Here is a 6,000-nt window from a genome sequence, read left to right on the forward strand (position 1 = left end):
AGGAATAAAACACACTACAGTGGTCTCCACAGAATAAACAAAAACCCTAACATTGCTGCCCTACTAAGAATTTCTCTCTCGCTCCGGGGCTTGCGCACGCGCAGTATGGCCGCTGCACGTGCACAGGGCCTCAACATTGACCCGCTTGCGAACGGGTCTGAATGAGACCCAAACTATGCAGCGCTCAGTCTAACCTTTGACACTGCGTCACTGTGTTGGCCAAAAAACACTGGCCCGTATGGGGATCGAACCCACGACCTTGGCGTTATTAGCACCACGCTCTAACCAACTGAGCTAACCGGCCATGTTGAGGCTACACTTTAATTCCTGGGCCTCTCAAATTAAGAACATTTTATTTAAAACTTCTCTAAAAATAGTATTCAGCCTATTGAAGCCACTCTATACTACAATTGCCATTTGTTCTGGAGACTGATGCACCTGAAACAGCGATTGGGGTAATTATTGCCTGTTGTACCCAGGAATAAAATCATGGCTGCTATTTCTTCACAAAGTATTTAGAAACTTATTTCCACAGATATGCGCCTTCTCAGAAGTTCTATTAAGGAAATATTTAACGTAGAGATGTGCGGGTTTGGTTTTACTCGGTTCTTTTCGCCACGTTAGCACAAGTTCGGATTAGGGTCGAATTTATTTTATTGGCTATCCGGCTCTCACGTGTTTTGGGTGGTCAATAAGATAAATCCGAACGAATCCGAACTTGCGCTAATGTGGCAAAAAGAGCCGAGTAAAACCGAACCCACACATCTCTAATTTAATGACATAGTATTGAGGATATGTGTTTCCGTGATCTTTTTCTGTATGTTCCTTCTATAATAATCCTATAACTGCGGGTGCACTTGTAGGATATGTAGGGGTGGGGGTCTTCCAAATACATCATTTTAGAGCAGTGTTTCCAAAATCAGGTCCTTATGGGGGGATGTAGTTAATATCCCTACGATCGGGATGCCGAAATCCCGGCACTGGAATCCCGATCACCGAGAAATCACCGGCACCGGAATCCCAACATGACTGGGGTTGTCGACATCGGAATCCCGGCAGCCGGCATCCTGATTGTAAGGAGATCGGGGGCAAGGTAAGTATCAGCCGTTGTTAGGCACTCAAGGGAGACATAGGGTTAGGCTGCGGGAGGGGGGAGGTTAGGGTTAGGCTCCATGCAGATGGGGTTACATTTAGGGGGGAGGTTAGGGTTAGGCAGTAAGGGTGGAGGGTTAGGTTTAAGCACTTACCGGGAGGGTTAGGGTGCGGGGTAGGGAGGGTTAGTATGAGGAAACAAAAAATTAAGGTTAGGGAGTAAATAGGACTCCAACCATCAGGATGACACTATCAGTGTACTGACAGCCGACAACCCCTCCGTGGGTATTTCATCCCTTATGGGATATACCTGCTTCAGCACAGGTGGGTAAATCAAACTGACTGAGGTAATAAGCCACCTGTGCTCATGCATGGATATCCTTAGTACCTGGACTGTGAGTAAGCCATGATGACTGGGTTTGGGAAACAATGCTTTAAAGCCAGAGTGACCAGCACATGAAGAGGACAAATTTAGTGTTTAACAACTATAAGCTAGGGTTCTCCAGACTCGGTCCTCAAGGAATCCTCACAGTCCAGGTTTTAAAGATATCCATGCTTAATCACAGATGATTCAATTAAATTGACTGAGGTACTAACTAAGTCAGCTGTGCTGTGCATGGATATCCTGAGACCTGGACTGTTAGGGTGCATTGAGAGCCAAGTTTGAGAAACATTTCTATATTCTATCTCATACAAAGGCCGGTATCCAATTAGCAAAATACAGGGTCTTTTTCACCGATTTTATTAAGTGCCCGCGCACGCGCCGACCGGCCGCCGCTGCTACCCCCCCAGCACTAAGCCCTGCTCCCTGGTGCTAAGCCCCACCCACAGTGATTGCGGACCCCTCGCGACCCCCCCTTACTGCAGCCTGACCTCATAGGGCTCAGAGCAGCCCTATAAGGTCAGGCTGCAGTAAGGGGGCGGGGGGGGGTCGCACTGCTCTTCACCCAGACAGTCAAAAAGGAAGGGCAGGTGTAACATTCCTAAATACAGAGGTATTGCTGCTTATTGCTAAGTGTGCTATGAGTGGGGTTTGGATGGCCCTGGTCTCCTTTGGTGCAATTTGAAGAGAATAAACCCGAACACCAACTTTTTCCTTGTTCACAGACCCTTGTACCAGCTTCTTCTTCATTCTCCTCTCCTGGTGTCTGCCGACCAGCAGCGACGTGGACAAATGGAGGTACAACGGTGTCCTACGCCACATAATTGAATCCGAATATGGCAGCTGAGCGCAGTCTTGCCATTTTTAACATTTTTGCTGAGGTGCAGAATAGCTACCAATTATTGATGGGATAATGGGGTTCTGAGACCCTGCCATTCATGGCTTCCTTATTAATGATGCTTACACTAAAGGACGATTTAACAAACAGCGAAAAGATTTATTACCAAGAAAATTTGATTAAGAGGTGTGTGAGGGGGTGGGGTGGGGGGTGCAAACCAGAAGCTTGCCTAGGGCCCCATGAGGTCTTAATCAGCCTCTGCCCAGATCCACCGACAGCAGACTTGACAGGAGACGGTGCTGCCATTGTGCATGTACCGCAGATCCATTCTGTCAATTATACTGGGTGGGGGAAACTGAGAGGGAAGATCAGAGTTGCCTACCTTTGTAAATCTCTTCCCGGGAGAAGCCCGGGTAAGAGAAGCAGGAGGGAGGCAATGGGGGGTGGGGCCTGATGATTTGCGTCATTAAGCCCCGCCCCCTCACTGTAAAATTGCCGCGATTGGCTAGAATTTGCATAGGGGGCGGGGTCAAATGACGTGATCCATGAAGAATCATGTTTTAAGCCCCGCCCCCTACACGGAGACCCGCGATCGCCGCTGGTATTCTCCTCATTCTGCCCACTTCACTAGGAAGTGGGCAGAATGCGGGAGAAATGCCTACCCTTCCGGGGGTGTGGGGGGTTACCCGAAAAATCGTGAGCCTCCCGCAAAAACCGGGAGGGTAGGCATGTATGGGGAAGATGGGGAAAGGGTACTGATTACCTGGGCCAGGACTTATTGGAGAAGCCCAGCAGGGAGACCTGGTTCGAATGCTGAATAGGGAAAATGACCCTTTCTGAAGTGCCACATTTTTTTAATATTTTTCCCCCGGATGGGGCATGGCAACGCCCCCATCCCCCCTCCCCAGTATCTGGTGCCCGTTCAGCTCTCATTGACCCAGCTGTGGGGTGAATGTAAGGAGATCGAGGGCAAGGAAAGTATCAGCCGACTGCATTAAAATGAATGGAATCATCCAAATCTGACTGCAAACACATCAGATGTTAGATATCGTTATCTGACCATCGGGAACGTGCATCGTTTATCGTTCAGACATGTCAGATTTTCCTTCAGATATGAGCGATAGAATGATTTTTTAAATCGTTCTATAGTTCAGATCTGAAGAAAAATCTGACCGTGTGTATAATGCACCATTACAATGCATTTTTTAAATTGCTTAACTATAAAGGAAAGCACCACCTCTGCTGGGAGACTGTTCCATGGATTTATCACCTATTATGGAAAAAGAAGTGTTTCCTTACTTGTTACTTTTGTTAGTTCTCTAGCTTTTAACTATATCTGTGTATTGGAGCATACACACGGTCAGATTTGTCAGACTTGTCAGATGAACGATTGAACGATTTTACCAAAGTTTTGAACGATTTGAACGATTGAATGATTTTTGACTGCATTAAAATGAATGGAATCGTCCAAGTCTGACTGCAAACACATCAGATGTCAGAAATCGTTATCTGATAAACGGGAACGCGCATCGTTGATCGTCCATCGTTCAGGCATGTCAGATTTTCCTTCAGATATGAACGACTGAACGATTTTTAAATCGTTATCGTTCATATCTGAAGGAAAAATCTGACCGTGTGTATGCACCATTAGGACTCAAATTACTTATTTAGAAAAAACTCATAAGCAGGCTGATTTTAGGTACAGAACTTTCCCAATACTTGTTGCTCTGCTGTAAGGCAATGCTCAGCTTGAGGAATTGGTGATGTGGCAGCACATTCCCTATTGCACTGTGTAATGTCCTTCTGTGAGCCGGGGCCAGGAGAGGGCACAGCAGCGGTTATCCTACAGGGGCAGCTGGAATGACGGGGGGCCGGCTGTCTCCGGCAACAGCTTAGGCGAGTAGGTCCCCCACACAGCAGCGGCGGCGGGGGCCCTACTCCGTCAGCGGGGGTGCACAGGATCCGGCGGCCGCGGCGGGGGACCTACAGCGGCTGCGGCAGGGGACAAGGATCTAGCAGGCCTCAGCGCGGGGGTGGGGGGGAACGCACGGTCTCCGGTGGCCACGGCAGGAAGAGAGTGCATCTGGCAGCTCTCAGCGGTGGGGAGGCTCCGGGCGACACGGGGGTAGCCGGCAGCTTTACAAGACGCCAGCAAGGTTAGTTGAAGGAAGGGGTTAAGTCTCTCTTCGCCGCCCTGTGCGCAGCTTGAAGACAGGCAGTGAAAACTGAAGAGGGAGAAGAGAAAAGTCTCTCACTTCTGAAAAAGTGCTTCGCAGAAACAGCAGTTATTCGGAAGTGATAATTTAGGGCAGGAGGCATGATGAATGAGGCATGATGAATGCCTCCTAAACTGCGTTTGAACTCACTGCGAGTTCAAACCATATTTATCACATGTGATAATTATGTCTTGATGAATAGGCCCCTCAGTTAGCTTCACCTTAGGACTCATATAACTCATCATAAGCCGGCTGATTTTAGCTACGGAACTTCTCCAATACTTGTTGCTCTGCTGTAAGGAAAAGCTCAACATGAGGAACTGGTGATGTGGCAGCATATTCCCTATTCCACTGTGCAGTGAACTAACTTTACGCTGTGCACTTACTATGCAGTATTTAAATAAAAACAAGGACATTAGTAGTAAATAGAGGGAGCGGTGCGGTTTTGACTTGGTTGTGCTCACATCTGAAAACATGACCTTATTGGATATCTGGCTATCATGTTTTGGAGAGCCAATACATCAGATCCGAGCTTGTATTAAGTTGGCGAAACGAACGGAGTCAAAACCAAAGCGCTCATCTCTAGTAGTAATAGTAAATAGCAATAGTCAAAACTGCTGAGATGAAAACAAAATCATGGCTGCATTGGCCGGGAATCGAACCCGGGCCTCCCGCGTGGCAGGCGAGAATTCTACCACTGAACCACCAATGCTCACATAGGTAGAGAGAGTATGTATGTATATATGTAGGTTAGGCACTTACCCCGACAGTTAGGCACTTACCCCGACATTTAGGGTTAGGCTCCAGGAGGGAGGATTAGGGTTATGCACTTACCAGAGGGTTAGGCACTAGAATGGACGGTTAGGATCAGACAACTACCCTGACGGTTAGGGTTAGGCATCAACGGGAGGGTTAGGGTGAAGATTATGGTTAGAAAAGAAAAACACGTATCGACCATTTTATGTTGACCATTCATGTCTCGACCATTTGTATTTGTCGATCTTACATGTCTACCTTTAATGCATCAACCTTTTGTCCCTGTTGACTTTTTGTCCCTGTTGACCTATTGACTGTCTAACATCTTGTCTATCTAGACATTGTCGACCTTTTTACTGTAAATCTTTCAATCCACGCTCCATTATCCCTACCCCCATCGCAACATGTAGCCCCCTCTTCATTACCCAACTGACCCATCTCCCGTTATGTCATGCAACAGAGATGTCTGCTGATGGTTCAAACCATCAATGGTTTATCATGGATGGTTTCATGCCATCGATGTTAAGCACCAATGGAATCAATGTAGATCATCAATGGTTAACCATTTGATGACCATCCCTATAGCCTGGGCCAGACCACTGTTTGCTTGTGTTGTTAATCCTTTTAATTGGTAACTGCAAGAAGTGTTGGGCCATGATGAACCTGATCTTAAGGTGGGTGCACACTATAGCGGTATATCTGCAGATGATGGTCGT

The 6,000-nt window shown here is 47.4% G+C and overlaps 2 non-coding genes across 2 annotated transcripts; both read right to left on the reverse strand.

Annotated features, from left to right (window-relative positions):
• Positions 1-230: 230 nt before the first annotated feature.
• Positions 231-304, reverse strand: TRNAI-AAU (transfer RNA isoleucine (anticodon AAU)). The gene has a single exon. It is a non-coding gene; the product is annotated as a tRNA-Ile (tRNA).
• Positions 305-5,169: 4,865 nt separating this feature from the next.
• TRNAG-GCC (transfer RNA glycine (anticodon GCC)) lies at positions 5,170-5,240 on the reverse strand. The gene has a single exon. It is a non-coding gene; the product is annotated as a tRNA-Gly (tRNA).
• Positions 5,241-6,000: the final 760 nt, after the last annotated feature.

The sequence above is a fragment of the Taudactylus pleione genome, unplaced genomic scaffold (assembly GCF_031769625.1).
Source record: "Taudactylus pleione unplaced genomic scaffold, aTauple2 ptg000393l, whole genome shotgun sequence".
Classification (NCBI taxonomy): Eukaryota; Metazoa; Chordata; class Amphibia; order Anura; family Myobatrachidae; genus Taudactylus; species Taudactylus pleione.